This window comes from Natator depressus, chromosome 7, assembly GCF_965152275.1.
Source record: "Natator depressus isolate rNatDep1 chromosome 7, rNatDep2.hap1, whole genome shotgun sequence".
NCBI lineage: Eukaryota > Metazoa > Chordata > Testudines > Cheloniidae > Natator > Natator depressus.
The window spans coordinates 3,542,862-3,570,467 of record NC_134240.1 but is presented as its reverse complement, the minus strand read 5'-3'; the positions used below and the strand labels follow the sequence as shown (position 1 = coordinate 3,570,467).

The 27,606-nt window shown below is 40.7% G+C and overlaps 1 protein-coding gene across 7 annotated transcripts in view; it reads left to right on the top strand.

Moving 5' to 3' along the window:
* The window catches only part of FHIT (fragile histidine triad diadenosine triphosphatase), a 1,060,586-nt gene that overhangs the window by 225,019 nt on the left and 807,961 nt on the right, over positions 1–27,606 (top strand). The window contains exon 1 of one of the 7 annotated variants that reach the window (XM_074957365.1): positions 14,385–14,475. The exons of the other annotated variants lie outside the window; for them this stretch is intronic. The gene's annotated coding sequence lies outside the window, so the exon portion shown is untranslated. Of the gene's footprint in view, positions 1–14,384; positions 14,476–27,606 lie in introns of those variants that run through there. 7 annotated transcript variants of the gene reach the window in all.

Genomic DNA, 27,606 nt, shown 5'->3' with positions numbered 1-27,606 from the left:
TGGTATGGATGAAGGCCATAGCCTGGAGTCATGTCTGATAGCTGAGGAAGAAAAAAGACCTTGAGAGGAAGGTAAAGGGCTGTACTGTGTGTGGACATAGCCTCATATTCACATGGACTTTGCTGGGCCTTTAGAAAATTATATTTTTGATCACAGTCAATGCCCATTCAAAATGGCCAGAAGTTTTCAGAATGACTTCTTCTACAGCTACCAAGACCATTGGACATCTTCGTACCTTGTTTAGCCAATTTGGTTTAGTATTACAGTTGGCAAATGACAGTGGGCCTCTGTTCTGTTCTGAAGAATTTCGGAGGTTCCTAGCTTCAAATGGAATTCAACACATACACTCTGCTCCATAATATCCTGCAATGGACGAGTGGAATACTTTGTACAAACACTTAAGCATGCCTTAAAAGCTAACAAGTCTGTCTTGGGTCATCAGCAGAAATTGGACAATTTCTTTCTTGTCTCCAGAAACATACCACATGCTACTATCAAGGAGTCACCTACAACTCTTTTCTTAAGTGATATTTGTGTACCTGTTGGGACCTGCTACTTCCTGATATTGAGTCCCATGTAGCCAAATCCCAAGCTATGCAAATTGATCAACAAGAGACTCATCATTCTTTTCAAGTTGGAGACTTAATGTGGACTCACAACTATGGTGGTGGAATGAAATGGATACCTGGACAACTTGTAAAATGTATGGGACCTGTTTTGTTCCTGGTAAAACTATCTGACAAATATTTTATGGAAATGATATATGGATCTTTTGCAGCCTTGACAAGTAACCAGAGTCTAGGGATGTTCCAGTAGGACTTTATGTTCTGCTGATCAAACCTCCTTCTGTTACAAGTCCTAATTTTGATGACTTGTTGGGAAAAACTTTGGTACCAGATCCAGTTGATTCCTCACCACCGAATGTTCCTGTTGTTCAGGACACTGCTAGGCCACCATCACCCCATTATCCAAAGAGAGTGCAAAAACTGGTTGTGCACGTGTGATATACCAGGGTACTCTCTAAACTCATGAGTAGCTGTGTCACCCCTGCCTTGTAGCCCAGGGTACCCTTTACAATGCCTTGCTGATGTAGCCTCCAACCTGGACTGCCCACAGACAGCCTCCATCATGTAAGTCTCTCCCAGATGTGTGTGGGCTGTAGCCAGCCAGCCAGACCTTGGCATTTACTAGCCTTAAAAATTACCATAGGATGACCCCAACACACTCACAGTCCCAGATCTTCCCCCAGAACAGTATATCCTGTATTTTTCAGCCCTCTGCTGGACAGTACAAATATGTTATGGCCATTATTCCCTTAAGGGAATAATATGCACACAACTTGTTACCCAGATGGAGATACCCAGATACTTCAACTTGAAGACCCTGGATTATGTAGAAGAGTAAAACAAATTCATTAACTACAAAGAGCTTTTAAGTGAGTACAAGTAATGAGGCGTAAAAATCAGAAAAGCTTACAAGATAAATAAAGATAAAACACTTATTGGTGCCTAATTTAATAAACTATATTAGATTCAAAGCAAAGTTTTCTCACCACATGCTTTTGGCCATCTTACTGACTAACTTCTTTAGATCAAGTTCCCTCTCCCACAGTCCAATGTCTGTTTCCTTTGTCTCATCAGGTGCAGTGAATGTGATGGGCAGGGAGAGAGAGATGGGTGTATTGGGGTATCTGCCCCTTCTTTTTATAGTCCTACCCCCCTTCTTAGAAGCATTTCCAAGTAGAAACAAGGCGACAGACAGTCTGTGCAGAAGGAAACTCCACGCTGTTTCTTTGTTAAGATGTAGATTTTTTCCCCCTGCCCCGTTTCTTACCAAAGAATAGCCACTGAGCAGGTAATGGTCCATCAGCCTTGTTTAGACCTGGCTGAGGTGCCATCTTGCCCTTTGTCTCTGAGGAACTGGTTTGGCCACTCCCCAGACTTATCTAGAAAACACACTTCAGTCATGATTTCAGCTTGTGTTTATATCTTATAAATATAATGCTGCTATGTGCATTTCGCCATGATACTAGTGATCAGCAAATTATGAATTTTCAAATGATACTTTACAAGGTATGCTTTGGACAAAGATTATTACAGTAGTATGTAGAGTGTAAATACAAGGGTATATTCTGTCACAGTGCCTGAATTTACAAACCCAGGGCAGAATAATCCCTTGCAATTTAAGAGTCTATGGTAGCCTACCCACAACTTTTAGTTAGGTTATATTATTTATCATAGTAGTCATGTAAACCATAATTTATATGTGTTTGGAAAGGTTTATAAAGTAAGGTGGAGGAATGTGATGTCCTGTCCCTTTAAATGTTTGAGCATCCCCTCTCCTCAGCGCAAAGCCTCGCTTTCGTGTTAGTTTCACTTTTGCTGCCTGAACAATAAAGCAAGCACAGCAGACAGCTGGATTTGTATTATTGTCAGCTCCCTCTGTGTCTGTGTCTACCTCCTTCTGTGCTAGGACCAGCTATGACTGTGAAGGCTGCACGCGTTCTTCTCTCCTGTGGGAGAGAGTTATGGTAGTCTCTGAGTCCTGCAGAAGTGCTACCGTTTGCACTCACAAGCCTCTCCCTGTGGGTTGACAGTTTCTGTGTTCTGGTGAAAAATAGCTGTCACGGGAGGTCGTGGTGGGAGAAACAATTTCTCAGTAGCTCATGCTGATTCCAAGAGATCCCCAGTTTGGAAATCTAACTGCAAAGAGATCTCCAAAAGGACCTCAAAGCTGTGGGTCTCCTTGACAATCTGTGAGGATATGCCCTTGAATGAGGGGGACGTTATAAAGGATGTACATTCTCTAAAACATGTCTGCCTTCTGGATTCAACTTGAGCCAGCTGCATTTTACCCCCATGCTAGGCTAAACATGGAGACAGTTTGGAGATGATGCTCTTTACATTTGATGTAAAGGAGATTGGAACAGCACACCACCTCTGTAACGCTGGCACATCCAACTGTATTTTCACACTATCTCCACCAATGGCTTCATGTAGATGCTGAATAATATGGAAGAAGAGCCTGAGTCGTGTGGGGCTTTGAAGTCGAGGGCTTTGGGGCGAAGGGGCAGTCGGCCATAATGACCTCTGGAAGCTACACAATTGAACAAAGTGCTTGGAGCTATATTTACAGCCATGTAATTCAATATCCACAGAACAGTTGCAGCAGGGCAGAGGGAGAACTTAGGGTTAGATTCCCTAGGTCAGCAGAAGTTCTAGACTGGTGCCTCTCTCATTCAGCAGCCGAATGCTAGGATTGGCTTTGTTCGCAGTGCGTTGTGCTACTATCTAGCCCATAGTCATCCAGCGGACAGTGTTTAGCAATACACATTTTAACACATTTTCCATCAAACCAGGCCTCTGAAAAAAATCCAGAACAAGCTTCAAGCGTTTGTTGTTTGTTTTTTTAATAAAGCACAAATTTCCCCTTCTGAGGACGAGGCGATGCACGAGCCTCTCAAAGGAGAAAAGCTGCCTGGAATTTCGGAGCAATTGCATGGGTATGGTTGCTGGAAATCTGAAGATGCTTTGAAGGGCATTTGGTCCCTGCTCCAGCATCTGGGCAGTGCTGACATAAACCCTGATACTTCTGCACCAATATTTGTTTCACTGGTTCCCTTGGTAGTAGATTCTGTTTGAAGAATGTCAAGTTTGGGACAATTCTTAAAATGAACAAACATTTAAAATAACTTTTTAAAGTGACTTTTTTTTTTAATGTGGCTTTTAGGACCTGTTTTTAAATAGGTGCTAAAGGGTTTTAAAACTTTTTCTAAATGTGAAATGCTGCAGGGCATTGTTTGATTTGAAAAGCAGTAAGAAAGTAGAATTTTCATTATATATTACAGAACTTAGGTCATTTGTATGGGGCATGGCTTCATCAACATGGATTTTGTAATTTGAAAGGCTGCTGTGCCCTGTAAAGGTTTATTAATCTTTATTTAATGTGTTAGTGTGGAAAAAAAATTAAACATGCAAAGAATAAAGCTCCAGTATGCATTGTAAAGTCCCTCTGGGTGTTCGATCTATATTACTTATATCTGTGAAAGGTAAAAATGCAAGTTTTATTACCTACGTACAAGACACAAAAGTCTATATTAATTTCACAGAATGTGTAAAAAATATGCAAATATGAACAACTCCCGGGAAAACAGAACAACACAATATTCCAACCTTTGAAATTATGGAGTTTAATAAAGACTTGGTATGAAGCAACATATGAAATGTACTTTTTTTTAAATCAAAGCTTTGCTGGTAAACTATGTTTAGTATTTTTCATGAAAGACTTCATATTCTCAAGCACTATGAATCACATTGCTGACTGTTGAAGGATTTGGTTTGTGTCTCTGGAACATAAATTTTGAAGCCCTTTTTCACTACATGTCTCAAGATGATTTAACATATTATTTTACACTACAGTACTGCCTGCCCCAAGTGTTCAGAAATCATGAGTCAGGCCCGGCAAACATTGAGATTGGCTCAAACATCATGAGATCTTAAACACACACACACACACACACACACACACAACTTGGAGGGGTCTTTTTATTGGCTTTTTTACTTTTGGAACTCTTGGGTTTCACTTGGGTCACATTTTCAAGCTTTTCTCCACAACCACGAGAGCTAAATGCTCTTCTTTGAAAAACAAAAGCAGAGATTCCCATCCAATCAGAGGATTTTGGAAGTTGGGGCTTTAAGAAAAACAATCAAACATTGTGAGACCTGACAAAATCTTGAGAGTACACAACATGGATAGTGTGTTGTGATGTTTTTAAAACAAAAGCTGTTAACTTTTCAAAAGTTGCTTTGTAGAGGCAGTGCCTAGATACTCTTGCTCCTTGGCCAAGTGGTTATCCAGTATTTGGGGTCTTGCAACTTGTTTCCATTAGGAGGAGAATCTGATGATGTGAGTGAGATACATTGTTTGGGGCAGTTCTGTTTATTTATAAAGAACTCATACAACGTCCCATTTCCCTGAGCACAATTGGAACAAACAGCAGCAGGCAGTTTCCTTGCTCAGAAATCCAGACTTGTCTTTCTAGCAGGTCTTGTGACCAAAGGAGCTCTGTCTCTGCTCTCTCTCAAGCCATGGGCAGCGGGCATAAGAGGCCAGGGGAGCCTAAGTCTCCCCACATAGGACACGACACACCTCCCTTTGGATGCATGCTAGCCTGCCGCCTTTGGAGCGCCAGGGTCGAAAGGGCACCTGATCCATGGTCCCGCCCGTGCTCCCCACCGAGGCCCCACTCCGACTCATCCTCTTCCCTTGTGGCCCTGCTGCTCTTCCTATCCCCACTCTGCCTCTTCTCCCCGCTAAGGCCCTGCCCTTGCTCCCTCTCCTACCATCCCCCAGGGCTCAGGGGAGAGCACAAAGAGCGGTGGGCGGGGGGAGGAGCTCGGGGGGGGTGCAAAGAGGTGCGAGCAGTGGGCAGGAGAGCTCTCGGAGGAAGGGGCAAAGAGGCGCGAGTGGCGGGCCTCGGGCAGAGCATGGGTGGAGCGTGGGCAGAGCCTGGGGTGGAGCAAGGGCAAGGCCGTGGGAGAGGAGGCGAGCAGGGCAGGCCTCGGGGCGGAGCAGGGGAGCTTCCGGTGCTGGCACCTAGCCTCTCCAAATGTGGGAGTCACGTGCCACCCATGTCTCAAGCCTGTGCAGAGAACTGCCCTTTCTTGCTATCTGCTGGCTTTCTGCCTCACATACATACCCTACAAGAAGTCAGTCCCCTTGCCCCATAGTCAGACCCAGGGAAATCTCTCTCTCCCTGAGAGAGTTATTGCTTAGGCCTTCCTTTGTACTGGATGCCTTGGGCGGTGGCTTCCGTTGTTCAAGTTATCACTACATAAAGGAGCATTTAAGTGCTCCTTTCATTTAGTCTGTATAAAGGCTGTGTAGCACATCCATCGGGTTTAAGCAAGTTAGTTATTGTCTACAGATCAAAGATCTCCTTGATGGCTGCTATTAACCGCCTCCAACATAACAACAGCATGAGACTGGTAATAAAGAAACACCTGAGGTAGGTAGCAGGTGCTCATTCTGAGGGTATCTTTTGTGTTAACTCAGAGGAAAAAGGTGAGTTAGGGTACTGTATAAAGTGTCTGCCTAGTATAATTCTACATGGCAGCTGAAAATTTTGGAAAAGTAAAAATAAGAATAAATGAGAGCACAGATAAACAGCACAGTTAGCAAACAAGCAAGGATCACGTACAACAGTAGTCATATTGTAGAACATTACATATTTATTTAAACCAAGAAATATAATAGTCTTACAAGAACATGTCTTACAAGAACTTTCATTTTCAGAACTTTTGGGTCTTCTAAGATGTATTTTTTATAAACAGCTCCCCTTAGAAGATCTGCACTTTGAGGTTGCTATAACATTGGTTAAATAGCATTTGATTAGGTGATAATAGTGCTAATTGTCTGCTAGACTAACAGCACTAGGGGATCAAGGGTGCTAATGTGCTATGAGCAGTTAAAATGCTACTTTAGATTACAATGTTCCCCAGCCAGGACAGCGAGGTATTTCAGATTGAAGGGAGCTTTTGTAAATATAAGTTTGGAAAAAATCAGGGCTCCCCACCACTGCTGGCACTCACTGCCAAGCTGGGTTGCCATTTTAGCACACGGGCCAAGGATGAGAAGGATACTGGTACCAAATTATGCTCTGATATCTGAGTGTTCCTGTAAGGCTTTGCGACAGTTTGAATATTTATAGAGGAGTCCAGCGTTGAAAATTGATTGTAAAAGGGCACGATGATGTTCCATACTAGATGTAAATTTTCATGTCAAATGTTTGGTCAAATTTAAAAGTAAAAATATCCTTTTTTCTAAATTCTAGCCCTGGAAACTCAATCTGGAAGCTCCGCTAGATGTATTTCCTTGTCCACAATCACATGTAATAAAGTCTTTGCAGGCCAAATGAAGGCATTAGTTACACCTATGCAGCTCCACTGCTGTCCTTCGAATTTCACATGTGCAATTGATTGAAACTTAATGCATTAGTTTGTTGGTGCACAAGAACAAAGGCAAGCTCTCTGCTTGTTGTGTTGTCTCTGCAGATCTAATGGGGAAAAAGCAGTGAAAACTCAAGGTAAAATGATAAAGATTGTGAATACAACTCTGTTAAGTAATAAGATGCAGGTTTTCATAGATTCATAGATAATTAGGTCAGAAGGGACCATTATGATCATCTAGTCTGACCTCCTGCACAACACAGGCCACAGAATTTCACCCACCCACTCCTGCGAAAAACCTCGCACCTATATCTGTGCTATTGAAGTCCTCAACTCGTAGTTTAAAGACTTCAAGGAGCAGAGAATCCTCCAGCAAGTGACCCGTGCCCCATGCTGTAGTTATTGTTTAAAATAAAACACTTTGAATAACAAGTTTGATAGTTTCTTCCTAATAGGGAGAAGTGAAGCTCTTATCTGGAATCTTCATAATCTGGTTATATAAAATCCTCTCCAGATGCGCATAGGAAAGGGTTACTTGGAAGTCAGTTTTCCACAGTGATTTCAGGGCTAAATGATAGGGTCTGGAAATGTTTACGGATGTAGCTTACTTCCCTTTTCCTAGATTGGGGATAGCTTATGGACAGTTTTGGTACTGGTTTAATTGTAGTGCTTTAGAATCAGATGTAGTTAAATTAGTACAATGCCCTACTATAGATGCAGTTATTCCAGAATAAAGGTGCTTATATCAATATGTTTTTTTCTCTTGTAAATTTAGCTATTCTCCTTAATACTTGTCAAAGCTGTGTATAGACTTTAGGAGTGATGAGAGAGCTAATCAACAGGTTTTTAATGATGAATTTGATGTTTTTCTTCAATGTGCCCTTGTTATGTATACTAGTGGAAGACTTATCCTCTTTTCTTAGATGTGCCCTAGATACTGAAATATGTTCTCTTGTCCCTTTGGCTGCTTTAAATGTTTATCTGCATGAAGGTCATAGTTTTCACTTTCCTTTTTATACTGGGCTGTTTGTGTGTTCTCTCCATATAATCCTATTCCGGGTCCTTCATAGCAACTGGACACTTTGTACCCACCATGTAACTAGTGCTCTTCTATAACCAGAGTGAGCTTTGAAAGAGTCGATACGACCTTGCAAAACAACAGTTGCAAAACTGATCTTAATTCATGAGGTCTTCTCTGTTCAGTGCACAAAATACAGCTTGCTGACCTCTCTTCTATAGATTGATTTCCCATAAAGCCAAGATATGCAAACTTCTGTAACTTTGTGATGCAGCAGACCCTTGGTATCTTGGGTCAAATTGCACCCTATGAATGTTAGAATGTCAGTGTTTCATTTTATTTGTATTTAAATGTATAGCAATGATGTTTTTCATGTAATGGAAATCTGCTGCTCTGGTAGGCTTAGAACTAGTGAGTTTGTGTTTACCAAGTCTTGGAGATAGACAAGGTTTTTAATCCCTCCCTTTCCCCAGGCAATCTGCTGGCCTGCCTGCCCTATCTGCAGGCTGTCTGGTAATCTGCACTGATATTGCTCCTTGCCTTTCTCACTTTGTTCAGAGGCAGATGTTTCCTCAGGAGTTCTGAGGGCTCCTTTCTCGGGACTATTTCCATTTTCTTCCTCTGCCTCTATCTTGATCTCTCTGGCAGAGAGAGAGTCTTGGGAGGAGTGCCTTAAAGAAGGTTGAGAGCTTCACTAGGTCTCATGTCTACTACACCCTGGCTCAAAGAAATATGCCCCTGGGCTGTAAAAACAGCACTTCTGGAGTCAGCCTGAGTCAGGCACTGATGCAGTGAAACTCTTTGCTAAGACCCTGGCAAAAACCCCTAATGGCTCCTCGGAGCAGCTTGAGGTCATTTTGCTGCATCATTTAATCTCTTCATCCTCTGTGATCCCCAAGGCAGGAAATTCTTCCCCAGCACCAGCCAGCGAGGCGGTCCTGGCCCACTTCCACTGGCAAGAGGGGTCTAGAATTTTTTTTCCAGGCCGTGCTGGTATTACCTCCAAGAGATGGGCTCTTGAGAGTTCTGGGGAATGTCTGCACTTACAGCTTATCTCTAGATCTCCGTGCTTTATGAAGGAAGGTACATTTATCCTTTTTTCTGAGTACATACACTGAGTTATTAACAAAACTTAGGATCCTATGTCTCCCATTCCCATGTCCTAGTCACGAGACTACTGGCTTCTTTGCGCTTCTCAGATATTCTATGCCAGGCAAGTAGAGGAAATGAGTATACGAATGTGAATCCTCATTGACAACTGGGAAATTCAGAGCTAACATTTGATTTCGGTATAACAATGTATTGGAAAAGAATAGAATGCCTGATTATTCTGTGATAACACATAGAATTGCTTCTCTACTGATTTGCTAGTACGTGCTGAAATCTAAAGTGCATAAAGCACTATTCCTACTGGGACTGACACCTGTCATTTGGTTTTAATCATTAACTCAATCTTAAACCAAGCCACACATTTCGGAGTAAAGGAAGAAATTGTATGAAAAGTTAATGGCGCTTGAGTTGTAGCATTTGTATTTGAAAACTTGTTTTCAATTTAAAAAATCTTGTGGGACTATATAGGTGGTGAATGTTTGTTTGTTTGTTTGTTTATGTTTACAAAATGGAGAGCAAGGATACATAAAGAGCAAAAAATGCTGATTGTTAAAGGATTTTTATACGGGTGCACTTGGGGAAAATAATTCTACAGCACACCTTATTAAGCAAGTAATATATGCCCTCTGTTTAAATAATAATAATAATAATAATAATAAAAAAACTTCCACTCTGTCTTCATTATGCAGCATATTCATAATAAGTTAAAGTGTGTGGTGTGGGGGGGAACCATGAATCCATGCAGGACGGAGAACAAGCGACAAAATTGTGCATTTCCCTCCTTGTTTCTAAAACAAGTTTTTCAGAGATGTTTTCCTGTGTTATTTTGAAGTGCTCTGCTATGACCTCCTACTATTAATCTGTTCTACCTCTCAGCTCTCTGTAGACATATAGCTATCCGCCTGTATTTAGACAGCATTATAGGTTTTGAAGGACACACAGCACACATTTCAAGGATTTCCTATAGTTCTGGATACAGAGATATGTGGTCAAAGTTAGTCAATAGTGCAGGCTTTTATAATTACACCAGTATTGTAGTAGTCTTTTTAAATGGACATACAATGAATAAGTAGTATTTCCTGTACTAAGAGTGCAGAATACCACAATAAGGGTATGTATGTGTAGTAGATTTAATTCCTGTGGCTAGTAAATTTTCAGTGATAGCCACTGTACAGATAAATTTCATGTAGTATGTATGCTTCATAGGGCAGAATTTGGGGAGTACAGTATCTCCTCTTCAAACAAAGATTGAAGGGAGAAAGGTGTACCTGTTAATGCTTTTTAGGAGCTTCTTTTGAGTTTATTTCTCTACCAAATAGAAATCAGCTGACTAATGTTCATATTCAGTGATTTTTCTTCTGTATCACAGTGTACTGTGCCTTGCTTTGATGGCCTTTGACTTGAAGTGCAGTGGAAACTCTTTCTCATAAAGGGTTTGATGCAGTGCTCATTGAAGTTCAGGGAACGACTCCCACTGACTTCAGCCGGCAATTGGATCAGGCCCCAAAAGAGCAGACTGAAGCTCTATCCTCTATTTACTCGGGGGTGGGTAAAGGGAAATACTCTTCTCATGTCTGACCTTTTCAATGCCAAATGGAACGCTGACCTGGGGCTTGCACAGATTTTGAAGGACTGGAAGAGAGTCTGTTTAAATCTCTTGTTCTTAATACAGGCTGCTGGGAACAAAGTGTTGTTGGAAATATGGCCATGTAAGTGCCAAACTGGGAATGAGCTCTTCTGGAAAACGGGTCCTGAATGCAGGGCTGAGCGCTTTTTGGAAATCTATCCTTACAATCTGTGACGGGTTGGATCACAGGAACCCCCTGGGAGCTGCCACCTGATGTGCCAAGACTACTACTTCCCCTGCTTTCCTGCCCTGGCAGCTTAGGACTTCAGTGCCCTACCTGGTTTGAGCCAGACCCGCTAGCCTGCTGCAAACCGAAATCCAGGTCTGAACCACATCCCCTAACAGCTGTAGGCTTAACTGAAAGCAGCTTACAGAAGTGTTCCTGTCCTTGGCATTCAGATGCCCAACTCCCAATGGGGTCCGAATCCTGAATAAATCCGTTTTACTCTGTATAAAGCTTATACAGGGTAAACTCATAAATTGTTCACCTGCTCTAACACTAATAGAGTGAAATGCACAGCTGTTTGCCCCCCAAGTATTAGTACATACTCTGGGTTAATTAATAAGTAAAAAGTGATTTTTATTAAATACAGAAAGAAGGATTTAAGTGGCTCCAAGTAGTAACAGACAGAACAAAGTTGCATCCAATGAAGTGAGCTGTAGCTCACGAAAGCTTATGCTCAAATAAATTGGTTAGTCTCTAAGGTGCCACAAGTACTCCTTTTCTTTTTGCAGATGGAGACTAACACGGCTGTTACTCTGAAACCAGAACAAAGTGAATTACCAAGCAAAATAAAATAAAACGTGCATGTCTATGTCTAATCAAACTGTATACAGATAAAATCCTCACCAGTTTCAGTAAGCTTCCTGTCATAAATATAAAGGGAAGGGTAAACCCCTTTAAAATCCCTCCTGGCCAGAGGAAAAATCCTCTCACCTGTAAAGGGTTAAGAAGCTAAAGGTAACCTTGCTGGCACCTGACCAAAATGACCAATGAGGAGACAAGATACTTTCAAAAGCTGGGACGAGGGAGAGAAACAAAGGGTCTGTGTGTCTGTCTATATTCTGTCTTTGCCGGGGATAGACCAGGAATGAAGCCTTAGAACTTTTAGTAAGTAATCTAGCTAGGTATGTGTTAGATTATGATTTCTTTAAATGGCTGAGAAAATAGCTGTGCTGAATAGAATGAATATTCCTGTCTGTGTGTCTTTTTTGTAACTTAAGGTTTTGCCTAGAGGGATTCTCTATGTTTTGAATCTAATTACCCTGTAAGGTATTTGCCATCCTGATTTGACAGAGATGATTCTTTTTTACTTCTATTAAAAGTCTTCTTGTAAGGAAACTGAATGCTTTTTCATTGTTCTAAGATCCAAGGGTTTGGGTCTGTGGTCACCTGTGCAAATTGGTGAGGATTTTTACCAAACCTTCCCCAGGAAGTGGGGTGCAAGGGTTGGGAGGATTTTGGGGGGAAAGACGTGTCCAAACTACGTTTTCTCAGGAACCCAGATAAAGTTTGGTGGTGGCAGTGGAAGTCCAAGGGTAAAATAGTTTGTACCTTGGGGAAGTTTTAACCTAAGCTGGTAAAAGTAAGCTTAGGGGGTTTTCATGCAGGTCCCCACATCTGTACCCTAGAGTTCAGAGTGGGGAAGGAACCTTGACACTTCCTTTTACAGACTAGTCTCTTTCTAGTCTGGGTCCAGCAATCACTCACACCCCCTGTATTTACTGTTCTTCCAGTTTCTTTCAGGTATCCTTGGGGGTGGAGAGGCTATCTCCTTAGTCAGCTGAAGACAAAATGGAGGGGTCTCCCACGGGCTTAAATAGACTTTCTCTTGTGGGTGGAGACCCCCTCCTCCCTCCTATGCAAAGTCCAGCTCCACGATGGAGTTCTGGAGTCACCTGAGCAAGTCACATGTCCACGCATGACTCACAGTTTTTACAGGCAGAAGCCATTGCCCACATGAAGAAAAGGAGTACTTGTGGCACCTTAAAGACTAACAAATTTATCTGAGCATGAGCTGTAGCTCATGAAAGCTTACTTCATTGGATGCCCACATGGTGTCTTGAATGTCTCCAGGAAGACTTCTTATGTGGATTGGAGCATTCCAAGATGCATTGTTCCTGAAGTGCTTCTTGATTGGGCACTTAACTTTGCAAATTCCTTTCTCCAGGAGCTGACCAAATGCTCTACTAAGGTTATTTAGAAATCAAGCCAGTACACGGCCAATATTCGTAACTTTGAATACAAAAATGATACAGACATAGAAATAGGATTAATAGATTCACTAGGTCATAACCTTTACATAGATATGTTACATGGCATATATAGCATAGAATATATTCCAGTTATGTCATATTCATAAGCATGTTTCCATAAAGCCTTATGGGGGGGCACCATCACACAATTTCTCTCCATATATTTTATGTACTTTACACCAGCAGCCAGTGTGCCCATGTGTCCATATGAGATTTGCTCTCCTGTACATTTGTTCACCTTCCTAAGAGCCGTGACCTGTCTCTTATGGGAAGTGTCTTACTATAATGATGATAAAATAAAAATATACAAAGAAGCTGATCTAGGTCATCATTCTTGCAGGGCCTCTTCAAATACTGACTGATTTTTTGTAGAAAACTTGAGTCTTGAGAACATCCAAGCCTCAATGCATCTGAAATTTACCTTTTGGTTGCCAGTTTAAAATCTTAGCATTTTCTATGCCTCCTTGTACTGTGATTGTCTCAGGCCTTAAACTATACGCATGGTCCATAATTATATGGGAAACCTGCAAAAAACAACCTAGGTGCTCAAGGAAGTGATTCACTGAACGGCACTTTATTTTCCGTCAGGCGTGGACTCTAAACATTTTAGGAACACAATAAGATAAGACCTGACATAGACATACAAAATAATGACGTGCAGTACTCACTGCCATAAAACACCATTGAGATCAAGGGTTAAATTCTCAGCCAGTGGAAATTGTCTAACTCCAGTGAAGTCGATGGAGATGTTGATTTACACCAAGAGTTGAGTAGGATGTTAAATATACATCTGGATAATAAGAATATCCATGCTTACAGGTTTCAGAGTAACAGCCGTGTTAGTCTGTATTCGCAAAAAGAAAAGGAGTACTTGTGGCACTTGAGAGACTAACCAATTTATTTGAGCATAAGCTTTCATGAGCTACAGGTCACCTCATTGGATGCATACTGTGGAAAGTACAGAAGATCTTTTTATACACACAAACCATGAAAAAATGGGTGTTTACCACTACAAAAGGTTTTCTCTCCCCCCACCCCACTCTCCTGCTGATAATAGTAAGGAGAGTGATCACTTTAGATAAGCTAATTAAGCATTTTATGAACAGGTATAATCCTTCATTGTACAATCAGCAGTGTACCAAAAAGGTAGTGGAGTTATTTTTTACAAAGGATTGTGCATTAAGGCAAATTATTTCCCCAAATATTTTACTAAAAAATTTAAAGGCTAAGACGTTTTGACCTGCTGGTGAAGTCTTCCTTTTAATCACACAGTAAGTGTGCATTTGTTTAAACAAAAAACAAACGTTAACATACTTTTAAAAGGGGGAATTTTGTGTAGGGGAAAACATTCAAATGTTTTACTGAAGAGATAGATCTATTATCTTTCATATTTTTAACAATTTCCTCTGGTATTTTATTTGACTAGCTGTAATTAACTAAAGACACACTGAATGTCAGGACCAGATCAGCAGTGATATATTTCTCTCCAAACGCAGCAACCATCTCCATTAGCAAAGGTAGGCTTTTGGTAGCTTTCTTGATACAAACATTGTTGTTCATTGGTTTTTCATCCTTATAATGTGCATTAAATGAGGAATGCTGCTATGTGATCAGGAATCATGTGATCATCCATAAATCTTCTGTGGCATGATGAGATCGCCAGTGACAGACATAGATTGAACATCTAGACAGACTGTCTTATGTACCTGGAGATTGAATGCCACCCGGATCAATCTGCCAAAAAACTATGCCCTATAAGATTTTCCTTGATGATGAATTAAAGATTCTCTCACCGCCTCTTTATTCTGAAGGGTGTGGTAGTGCATTTGTGACATCACAATTCTGTAGCATTGGATAATGATATCAAACACAGAATTACAATTTTACTGCAGAAACAAATTTCTGCAATGCTGGTGCGTCTCACTCTGTTTTTCAAAGCTCAATGAAAAGGACTTTTGTGTCTTCTCTTTACCTGAACAATCACAGAGAGAGGCTAATTGTGAGGAGCTTCTGTGAGAACAAAAGAAGATGATAAATGTATAATAAAATGTATTATAAAAAAGCAGAAGAATGAGACAAAAAAGGAAGGACTCTTTTTCAGGATTTTTCTCCTTCCACAGCCCAGCAATCACCATCTCAAGGGCTCAGTATTATTGACTCATTGATTTTTATATATCCTCTTTCACAAGACTCAACAAGCTTTATAGAAATACCAACCATATCCATCTTATATTTGGAGCACTTCACCCACCAAATTGCAGCCACTTCTACAGTGGAACATGGTAAAAATTATAATAGTGCCAGCAACTCTACAATAACTTAGGGAAAAATAATGAAAAGAACCTTTTCAATTTAAATCTTATATCGTATCTCACACTCCCCCCCCCCCACGTTACCTCAATAGTAAAAGATGTACGTCAAGAGGCATTGAATATTGCACTTATAAATTTGCTGGACATGGTAAAATTTCTGTCTTAGCTTGAAACTATATTGGGGGAAGAGAAACCATGGAAAATTCCCACATCAAATCCTCTATGTCAGACTGAAATATGGAATTTAGCTGTAACCTCTTAGTATCTCATGCAGGAATTACAAACGATAGACTTCATCCTGGTGTACGTAAGTGTAATTATCAAAAATGCATGAATCACTTATGTGTTTTTTAAAAATTGTATCCCATTTGTCTATAAAGAATGAATGCTGAGTTAGCTGTGGATAGAGTTGAAGTTCCACAGTTGAGTGTGGAGGAATGTGGGGTGTGCATTGTGGTTGGCTCTGTCAGATGTGTAATGGAGTTTGTTGTGAAAGTGAGGAGTCTGAATGTGTTTGGCTGGTGAGATACTTGGGTGGTAAGGGTTGTGAAATAAATTCTTTTTTTTAAGTGAAATCGCTTTAATATCGTTTAGCTAAGGCTGAGCTCCTTTGTAAAGCACTTTGAGATCTATGGATGGAAAGTGCTATATAAGAGTTAGGTGGTAATATTTAATTGGTGATTGTGTTAGTGGGATTTGTTTTTGAGCAACCTTCTCTCCAGGCAAACAAAGACTTTGGCTTGGGGTTACCATTCACAGCAGGGCGACTGAGTCTTGTTTGTTTTTTGTAATCTAATTTGATTGGACTCAGGTTTTGAGCTTTCTCTGGGCTTGGAATAAGCAGGTATCTCTCTAATTTTTGCAACTCATATTGGAATTAAATTTTTGCATACAGAATTGGTTGTGCCTTAGGTCATCATTTGAACACTAATTGGGCAGGTAAGAACACAGTGCTGTACATTTGGTCCGGTATGAAAGTATTAGCAATTTGGGGTGGTGGGAAGTTAATTGCTAAACTAGTATTAAGTTAATTAAATCCATAAGGATTCTTTCTTTAATGTTGCTTATTGCATACTTAAAATAGCACTTACATCTTTAAGATTTCTTAGGGACGGATCTCTTTGGAAACTAACTGCAGATAGGTTTCAGAGTAACAGCCGTGTTAGTCTGTATTCGCAAAAAGAAAAGGAGTACTTGTGGCACCTTAGAGACTAACCAATTTATTTGAGCATGAGCTTTCGTGAGCTACAGCTCACTTCATCGGATGCATACTGTGGAAATTGCAGAAGACATTATATACACAGACATGTTTCATGGTGTCTGTGTATATAATGTCTTCTGCAATTTCCACAGTATGCATCCGATGAAGTGAGCTGTAGCTCACGAAAGCTCATGCTCAAATAAATTGGTTAGTCTCTAAGGTGCCACAAGTACTCCTTTTCTTTTTGCTAACTGCAGATACTGGGCCAGGTTGTACCCAGATGCTATGTGGTTTTGCAGGGAGCAAGCACACAGAGCACTCCTCCTTCCATCTTGTACATCTGTGCAGAAGAGTAATTGGTGGTTTTCTCCCTTGAGTGAAGGGACTGATCTGTGTGTGTCCCAGAATACAAGACACCCCCAAAGGAGCAGGAATGAGGTGAGCCAGTGCCAAGTGCATGGGGTAGAGTATGCTGCATTTTCATAGGTGGTGTAGCCACGGCTGCATTACTCTTGTGTCCTGGGGAGCTCCAGAAGGAACTGTGCCCCAGTATGTAGCTGCTGCATGTAAATGGCATGACTGAGATTGTAGAAGGTCTTCTGTCTTTGACACAGCCTGATCCAAAGCCCTTTGAAACCAATGGGAGTCTTTCCATTAACTTCAGTGGGCTTTGCATCAAGACAGTAGTATTGACTTCACCCTGGGTCTGATTCTGCAGTACTTGGGCTATATCTGCCACCCCTTTTTTTTTCTTCAGTGATTTTATGAATAAGTTCAATTTGGCCTGTTTTGAGTGGGCTGTAGTAAAATTCAGAGCGTGAGTAATCCTGACCGCTGCAATTCTTTTACAGACAAAGTATCCTTTTTAATTGCAGGAAAATGTAGTCTGATACCATTCAGCCAAACAGAATGGGCATTCTTTTAATTGGTGAGGAGGGTTTGTTAGCCTGTAAGCAGCAGTTAATAATATGGAGTGAAGTTGTTTTGAATCAGCTGGCAGAATCACCTTTGCGCAGGCTCCAGCTATCTTAGCTTGGACAGCCTGGTTAAATTGTGCTGTGGAACATACTTCTCCCCCACATGGAGAAGGCTGCTGGCGCTCTCTGTGGAAGGAACATGCTGTCTCAAGAAGAAGGCACAGCAGGATAACAAAAGCTGCAAAGAAAACACAGGTCTCCCCTAAGGCAACAACTTCCACTTTTATGTAACAGTCATTAAATATTCTTCTGACACAAGGTAACTTGCCAAACTTAAAAGTTCCTTCTGTGTGCACAGAGTGTGAGGAGGTCATATGAAAGGTACTGAAAGTTGTTTATGCCTTTTTCTCTCTCACTAAAGGTCTCCTTTTGAGGAACAGTTCAATTTACCCCCTTTGTGACTCATTTCTTTCTACCTTTTCCTTTGGTGGTTCTTTGTAGAACTAAAGTGTGTGTGTGTGTGTGGGCGGGGGTGATCAATCCATTTTTATTTTTCTTCAGTGGGAATAGAAAAGTTGCTATCTAAAGATTTCCTCATGCTCTAACAGGCCTTGAATTAGAAAGAGAGAACCTGAAGTGTAGGAGATTTTACCAGCGACTGGGTGGCAAACAACAAATATTTATTGTGCCAGAAGTAAGGCTTGACAAATTTTTGCCAACAACTGCCAAAAATACCCAGACTTTTGTTAATGATCAGTTCTTGATAGGTTACCATCCATATGTAAGAAGGCCCTGTTCTTGGATATTGCTGTGGTCCTCAAAAATCTTTCACCGATCATCCATTTGAAGCCTTCACAGTTAGAATTCCTCCCACATAAATTCTCTCCTTCTTGCCATAATTTCAACAAAGAAAATTGAAGTCACAGGTCGTAGTGATAGATACATTGTATTTAAAGATGATTAAGAAGGCAATACTTCTGAGAGTAGATTTATTTGTATTACCTAAAGAGAGATTCACAGTTCCATATGTATTTCAAAATTAGACTCTCCTCGAAGCTCCATCAGTAAGAGTCTGATGAATTGCCTCATTTGGGGGATGAAAGAAGAATACATAAGTGATACTTCAAAAGAACAGAAGATGTTAAAATCTTGGCAATGGACTTTACATTTTGTACCAACAAACTGCACTAAGTATGCACGTTTCTCAGCAGGCTTTTGTGAGACAGCTAGGTGGCTGAATTAGATTAACAAACTTTCAATACTACAAGATATTTTTATGCTGGGTTTTTTTGTTTTTGTTGGGGGGGCATATTCTGCAAGAGACTGAGCAGGAGACTATTTAAACTTAATTTTTGTGGCTGCTTCTTGGGCTTCCTAAAAGATTTTAGCAAATGATTATAGGCTATTTCTTCTATAAAACTCTCATTCTCTGTCTCTAGTATAATAAAGATACCACTCCCTTCCTCTCAGTCTAGGAATTTAGGATACTGTTTCTTAATCTCATCCTACTGAGGGAACTTGCCTTAATAAAGATGATGGGGGCTCCAGTAAGATGACTAAGCGCTGGTCTTCCCTCAAAGATTCCCATTATAAGACTAAAACTGGTCCATGCTGGAGCCTAAAAAAATACATGATCCTATTTAAAGAAACTGTTACTATTTCTGCCATCAGGACACTATGGTTACTGATATTATTTTAAATGCGCATAGGAGCAATGATTATCCAAAGCAGGGAAAACAAGAATATTCAAAAAGACTTTGATACAGCTTTGAATTTTAATGCACTGGTTTTATGTGTATGATATGATTATTGGCTGAGAACTTTGCTTTCCGTAAAAATAGACAGAAATAATTTTGACTGTGCCTTTTGGCTACAGATACCTTGAAATCCTATTTGGCAAATTGATTTTGATGCTTTGGGTGAAGGAGTGTGAGTGATTGTAGGTTAAGAGTTTGGCTGAATTCCATTCTCAGGCCATGGGCTAAGCATCTTTATCAACCTTTTAAGAAATTACAGCCCCCTTCCCAAAGAAACTAAATAGTATATCCAGCACAGCCCTGATTTGATTTGAAAAGATCTCATATATCATTTGATAAGGGAAACAATAGTTGTTAGGAAGGGGATTCCTTAAGGGAGTTAGCCAGCCATGCAATGCTTTTGTTTGTGAACCAGAATATGGATTTTTTTTTTTTGCAGATGAAGAAAATATACAAAGTAATGAGTGCACCAGGAGAGGAAAATATGTAGTCGTAATGGCATAAGCAATAGAAATTCAAGGAGCAGTAAAATACACTTGATATTGACAAGATTGAGATTTACTCTTGAGAGAAGACAATTTGACAGATGATCTGAGTGAAATGTTTAATGATTGTGGTATTTTACACTTGTGTTAAACTATTCATCAGGGAATTTCCAAGTACCTGACAAATGGGGCATTGCTTCCATTTTATAGATGGGGAAACTGTGGGCTTAGCTACACTGAAGTTTTGTCACTTCAACTATGCCAACATAGTAGCAGTATAGCTTACTCCAGTTTAGCTGGGTCTACACTAGGACTTTTACTGGCATAACTGTCAGTTTAAAAGAAAAAGCACACCTCTAACCAATGTACCTATGCTGGTAAAACTTGTAGGAGTAGGCCAGCATAAGGCTAAAACAGAATAGGTGACTCATCAATAGGACTCGTTGTCCATTAATGGCTATTAGCCAGGATGGGAAAGGAATGGTGTCCCGAGCCTCTGTTTGTCAGAGGGTGAAGATGGATGGCAGGAGAGAGATCACTTGTTAGATTCACTCCCTCTGGGGCACCTGGCATTGGCCACTGTTGGCAGACAGGATACTGGGCTGGATGGACCTTTGGTCTGACCCAGTATAGCCATTCTTATGTTCTTAGCATACAAGCAGAAGTGGGGAGAACAGCCAGTTTTTATTTATAACATAAGGTTTTGGACAGAGATTTCCTTTATGCTTGTTACAGACAAGAAGTCTGGAGACTACCTGTGAGAGTCTGTCCAGAGGCAGAACAGAGCCGGTAGGCCTGACATGGGAGAAGCTCGGCTCTATCCCACTGATTGACAAGTTTGGACTGGTCTTCAGTTCAATAGAACAGAAGGGAAACTCTCTGATAACAACAGCTGCACCAGGCCATGAAAGTCAGAAGTGCAGAGGGAGAAGGCATGGGATGGAAATTCCCTGACTTTGCTCGATTTAAATGTCTTTACTGTAAGAGAGAAGACCACCCTTGCCCATTAATTGTGCGGGGGCTGGGTTTTGGGAAGGGCTGGGGGTAACGACACTGCAGGGAAGCACCCAGTCAGATGAACCCTTTTGACCTTCGTAACCCACATTCCAATGGCAGTTAAGCCGTACATCACTGCCACCCTACTGTGTTTCTGGCTGGGAGTGTGGGACGCCAGAGACGCCAGGCTCCCTTTTCAACTGGGTGTTCCTGTCGAAAACTGGATGCCTGGCAGCCCTAATTCTCAAAACTATTCTTCAATTTGTTGTTGGGTTTCTTTGGTTTTGCTCCCCCCACGTTACTGAAATCTGTCAAGATGTCCATAAAGGTAGGAAAGCAGCCATCAGACTCCAGAGTTTATGCCAGTTCTATTCAGTGAATAAGCTGGCAGGATGTTTTCATGTTAGTTTCCTGGCCACCGGCAGGTTAAAGCTCGTCTGTTTAATGGCCGACGATAGCTTTGGATGTCCACTGAAGATGTCCTTCAACTCTGACCTTTGACTGCAGTGATGGTTTTATTAACACCAATTGGTCCATCTTCTTTCCCCTCCTTGTAAGTTATACTTGAAAACTTGAAATTACAGGGGGGGGAAAATGTTTTATCACCTGCAACTGTTGAAGGTTCCCTTTCTCTATTAATTTTCACCTACACCTATTTATCAGCCACATACAGAAAAATCTGACTTTTTACAGAATTCTGCTAACCACCTCTGGGCACTGTTTGCAGTAACATAGTAGAGATGTCTATGTGCATAACTAAGCTGATGCCTTATTAATTTTACTGTGAAAAAAGCAAAGTGCATGAAGGTACTCCAGATTTACAGTGGTATAAATGGGAAAAGTCTGATCCTGAGTGTGTTTCTGATCTTACATTGATTACTCCTTATTTAGACCAGCATTAGTGAGATGTGGATCAGGATTCTGGAGGGCCAGCACAAAAACAATTATTCTTTAGGATACGCACAATGGTGACAGTTAGACAGTTCCATGTCCATGGGTTAAAGATATGATCTTCGGTACAACAATCTTATTTCTCAAAATTGTTTACAGTCAAAACAGCATTGGAATGACATAGCATTAAATGTTATATGATGTTGTAAAGTACACAGGTTCATAAGTCATGTAGCGACCTTGCACAGACTAAACAGCAGGTGAGCTCAGATCATTTGGACATGTGACGTTCATAACTATCCAGGTTTAACTCCTATACTTCACTACACTTTTACCTTATCAACATTCATTGGTTGAAGGTTTTGATGATCATATCTAGAAAGTCAGCTTTAGAAACTCCTCACACAAATTATTAAATGGGAAATACAAGTTACCCCTGAGATGAGACAAGAATTCTTTACCCTGATGGCACAGAAATACCTATTCACTTAGGAAAAGTAACATTTCATTTCATGGAAATGTTATCATTCACAGTTTGCTGTCAAAATCTATGGCAGTCCTCATTACCTTTGCTATCAGTCCCTCTAGACTACTGAAGACTTATTTGAACTATATATAAATTCATGTATTGCAATACAACACAATAGGGAGATTTAAAGGCACCCTGGTAGCCTTCATTCACAATTCCCTTGCTTTTATTCGTGTGTGTTTCAGTTTTAACATTCTGAGTAATTTTCATATTGCTGTTTTCATGAAAAATATTTCATCAGCTCTGTAAGTGGGATTTTTACAAATAGAAAGGTTCGTGATTTAAAGACTTATGGCTAATTATGCACCTAATCCAGCCTGTTGTTTTCAGTTTAACTGCCCCAAGAGGGTCCCCCCCAGAACACAACAGAAAATGGAATTAGCTGTTTTATGGGGCCTTCAATTGCTAGAAAAGAAAGTCTAGAACATGCCCGAAGAACATGCAGTGAATGTAAACCTCTCTCTAGGGAAGGTCTTCAGAATAAGAGAAAATATATTGGATCATGGTTCATGGGAAATGCAAATAATTTTAGGAATAAATTCACAATTATAGGAACAATAGGGCTGAGATAAAACCACAAATAGGCTTAGAGTACAGACAGAGCAAAACTAAGTAAGAGTAACAGAAAATCAAGGATCTGGAGCCTAATAGAACATCATGAATCTTTCCTAGACATCCAAAGAACACTCACAAGTCTCAGTGTAGAGAAAACAAAAGCTATTAGGTGCTTTCTTAAATGTAACTAAGTTGGGCCCTTTGCCTAGCATTCTTGCACATATTTTGGACTTTAGACCAAATATCATTCTCAGTTACATGTATATGGCTCACTGACTTGACTTCCATGCAGTTGCATGTGTTTACCAGACTGCAGAATTTGGCTTTAAGAGTCTCTGAGTAACTCCTTTATTTCTCTACTAAACCGAAAGCACCAACACTATCATAAAGACCATTTAAAAAGGGAGGCTCATGATAGGAGAAATGGGCTTTGTTCTCAATTCTGCCAGGGACTCACTATGCAATCTTTGACATAAAAATGGCCATACTGGGTCAGACCAAAGGTCCATCCAGCCCAGTATCCTGTCTGCCGACAGTGGCCAATGCCAGGTGCCCCAGAGGGAGTGAACCTAACAGGTAATGATCAAGTGATCTCTCTCCTGCCATCCATCTCCACCCTCTGACAAACAGAGGCTCGGGACACCATTCCTTACCCATCCTGGATAATAGCCATTAATGGACTTAACCTCCATGAATTTATTCAGTTCTCCTTTAAACCCTGTTCTAGTCCTAGCCTTCACAACCTCCTCAGGCATGGAGTTCCGCAGGTTGACTGTGTGCTGAATGAAGAAGAACTTCCTTTTTGTGTTTTAAACCTGCTGCCCATTAATTTCATTTGGTGGCCCCAAGTTCTTATATTATGGGAACAAGTAAATAACTTTTCCTTATTCACTTTCTCCACACCACTCATGATTTTATACACTTCTATCATATCCCCCCTTAGTCTCCTCTTTTTCAAGCTGAAAAGTCCTAGCCTCTTTAATCTCTCCTCAAATGGGACCCTTTCAAAACCTCTAATCATTTTGGTTGCCCTTTTCTGAACCTTTTCCAATGCCAGTATCTCACTTCTTCTTCTTTTTTTTTTTTTTGAGATGAGGGGACCACATCTGTACATAGTATTCAAGATGTGGGCGTACCATGGATTTATATAAGGGCAATAAGATATTATCTGTCTTATTCTCTATCCCTTTTTTTAAATGATTCCTAACATCCCGTTTGCTTTTTTGACTGCCGCTGCACACTGCGTGGACGTCTTCAGAGAGCTATCCACGATGACTCCAAGATCTTTCTCCTGATTAGTTGTAGCTAAATTAGCCCCCATCATATTGTATGTATAGGTGGGGTTATTTTTTCCCAATGTGCATTACTTTACATTTATCCACATTAAATTTCATTTGCCATTTTGTTGCCCAATCACTTAGTTTTGTGATATCTTTTTGAAGTTCTTCACAGTCTGCTTTGGTCTTAACTATCTTGAGCAGTTTAGTATCATTTGCAAACTTTGCCACCTCACTGTTTACCCCTTTCTCTAAATCATTTATGAATAAGTTGAATAGGATTGGTCCTAGGACTGACCCTTGGGGAACCACCACTAGTTACCCATCTCCGTTCTGAAAATTTACCATTTATTCCTACCCTTTGTTCCCTGTCTTTTAACCAGTTCTCAATCCATGAAAGGATCTTCCCTCTTAACCCATGACCACTTAATTTACATAAGAGCCTTTGGTGAGGGACCTGGTCAAAGGCTTTCTGGAAATCCTAAGTACATTATGTCCACTGGATCTTCCTTGTCCCCTCAAAGAACTCTAATAGATTAGTAAAACATGATCTCCCTTTACAGAAACCATGTTGACTTTTGCGCAACAATTTGTGTTCTTCTTTGTGTCTGACAATTTTATTCTTTAATATTGTTTCAACTAATTTTGCCCAGTACTGACGTTAGACTTATCAGTCTGTAATTGCCAGGATCACCTCTAAAGCCCTTCTTAAATATTGGCGTTACATTAGCTATCTTCCAGTCATTGGGTACAGTAGCTGATTTAAAGGACAGGTTACAAACCATAGTTAATAGTTGCGCAATTTAACATTTGAGTTCTTTCAGAACTCTTGGGTGAACGCCATCTGGTCCCGGTGACTTGTTACTGTTAAGTTTCTCAATTAATTCCAAAACCTCCTCTAGTGACACTTCAATCTGTGACAATTCCTCAGGTTTGTCACCTACAAAAGACGGCTCAGGTCTGGGAATCTCCCTAACATCCTCAGCCGTGAAGACTGAAGCAAAGAATTCATTTAGTTTCTCTGTGATGACTTTATCGTCTTTAAGTGCTCCTTGTGTATCTAGATAATCCAGGGGCCCCACTGGTTGTTAAGCAGGCTTCCTGCTTCTGATGTACTTAAAAAACATTTTGTTATTACTTTTTGAGTTTTTAGCTAGCTGTTCTTCAAACTCCTTTTTGGCTTTTCTTATCATATTTTTACATTTGGCAACGTTTATGCTCCTTTCTGTTTACCTCACTAGGATTTGACTTCCATTTTTTAAAAGATGCCCTTTTATCTCTCACTGCTTGTTTTACATGGTTGTTAAGCCACGGTGGCTCTCTTTTCGTTCTTTTACTGTGTTTTTTAATTTGGGGTATACATTTAAGTTGAGCCTCTATTATGGTGTCTTTGAAAAGTGTACATGCAGCTTGCAGAGATTTCACTCTAGTCACTGTACCGTTTAATTTCTGTTTAACTAACTGCCTCTTTTTTGCATAGGTCCCCTTTCTGAAATTAAATGCCACAGTGTTGGGCTGTTGAGGTGTTCTTCCCACCACAGGAATATTAAATGTTATGGTCACTATTTCCAAGCGGTCCTGTTATATTTACCTCTTGGACCAGATCCTGTGCTCCACCCAGGACTAGATCGAGAGTTGCCTCTCCCCTTGTGGGTTCCTGTACCAGCTGCTCCAAGAAGCAGTCATTTAAAGTATCGAGACGTTTTGTCTCTGCATTTCGTCCTGAGGTGACATGTACCCAGTCAATATGGGGAGAATTGAAATCCCCCACTATTACTGAGTTCTTTATTTTGATAGCCTCTCTAATCTCTCTTAGCATTTCATCGTCACTATGACTGTCCTGGTCAGGTGGTCGGTAATAGATCCCTACTGTTATATTCTTATTAGAGCCTGGGATTACTATCCAGAGAGATTCTATGGAGCACGTGGATTCATTTAAGATTTTTATTTCATTTGACTCTACATTTTCTTTCACATATAGTGCCACTTCTGCCCCCGCATGACCTGCTCTGTCCTTCTGATATATTTTGTACCCCGGAATGATTGTGTCCCATTGATTGTCCTCACTCCACCAGGTTTCTTTGTTGCCTATTATGTCAATATCCTCCTAACACGAGGCACTCTAATTCACCCATCTTATTATTTAGACTTCTAGCATTTGTGTACAAGCACTTGTCACTGTTTATTTGTCTGCCCTTTTCTGATGTGTCAGATTCTTTATGTGAATGTTTCTCGTCTGATCTGGCCCATACTTTGTCCTCTTCCATCCCCTCCTCCTGACTAAAACCTAGAGAATCTCTCTCAATAGACTTTCCTCTAAGAGAAGTCTCTGTCCGATCCTCGTGCGCCTCTGCAGCAACCGGCTCCCTCCCCCCTCCCGCCCCCATCTCTTAGTTTAAAAAGGTTGCGGAGCAGTTTTTAATGTGACGTGCCGGCCGTCTGGATCCACTCTGGGTTAGGTGGAGCCCATTCTTCCTGTATAGGCTCCCCCCATCCCAAAAGTTCTCCCAGTTCCTAATAAATCTAACCCCCTCCTCTCTACACCAATGGCTCATCTACACATCGAGACTCTGCAGTTCTGCCTGCCCACCTGGCCCTGCGGGTGGAACTGGAAGCATTTCTGAGAATGTCACCATAGAGGTCCTGGATTTCAGTCTCTTTCCTAGCAGCCTAAATTTGGCCTAAACTGCGTACTTCAACAAGAAGATCTACATTTCCTCCTTGACTGGAAGTGGTGTTTAGTAGTAGTGTTGCAATTTATGATAATTACAACCCTAACTACTGAGTGAATTAAAAAATTAGGAAATTCAAATGGTCTTCAGTGTCTTCCATAGAACGCAGTTACTGCAGCCCAGCTGTTACTTTAACCCGCAGCATTTTTGTATTGTTTGCAATTTCTAGAAATAGTGAAGTGCGCTAGAGCTTCATCTGTTTCCCCCGCAGGAGACTGGTGTTTCTGTCCCCTCCTCTCAGATGATCTTTCTCCTCTTGCTGCTCTTTGGAATGACCATGCAAGGAGTATGGAATGTTATGTTGCCAGCCTCAAGCGGGTCTTGGCCAAAGGCCATTTCTCCCCCCACCCCTGACTCTTTTTTTTTTTTCAGATTTACAATTTTTCTTTCCAAGTTCAAATAGCAGCAAGAGAAAGACTCCACCACTGCTGCTGACAGGATGTTGTCATGTACATCACACATCCTGAGAAGAGAATTGAGTCCATTTCAGACGGTTGTTTTGTGCCTTAATTTCTATAGGCTCTGTTTCCTGTATTTTAACATTGCTAAACCAGTCTTGACTGCATCCAGGTTCTTTCTGTTTTTTTTAAAATGATCTTCTTTATGTAGTGTACACCATCATTAGGGGGATCTTACAGGAGATAAGCCTTATTACAAAAAATGTTTTCAGTATTCTCTCTTTAATTCTTTCATCGAAAGACAATTTAGATTTATCAGATACTCCATGAAACTTTTTTGTTCTCATTTTATTGGTGTTGATCTGCAATACAAGAGTGATTGCCAGTGCACTCTTAAGTGTGATCCAAGTTTTGCTTAGACAATAAGTCTGTCTGACAGACAGTGAACAGGTATAGTGAACAGTATAAATATCTAGTGGATTTCTGGGGAGAGAAGAAATCTTTTTCTGAAGAGTCCTAATGGTTAAATCCTGGCCCTGGTCTCAGTCGCATCCATCCCTCCTCCCCCCACACACAACAAGAATTGCCTGAGTGTAGC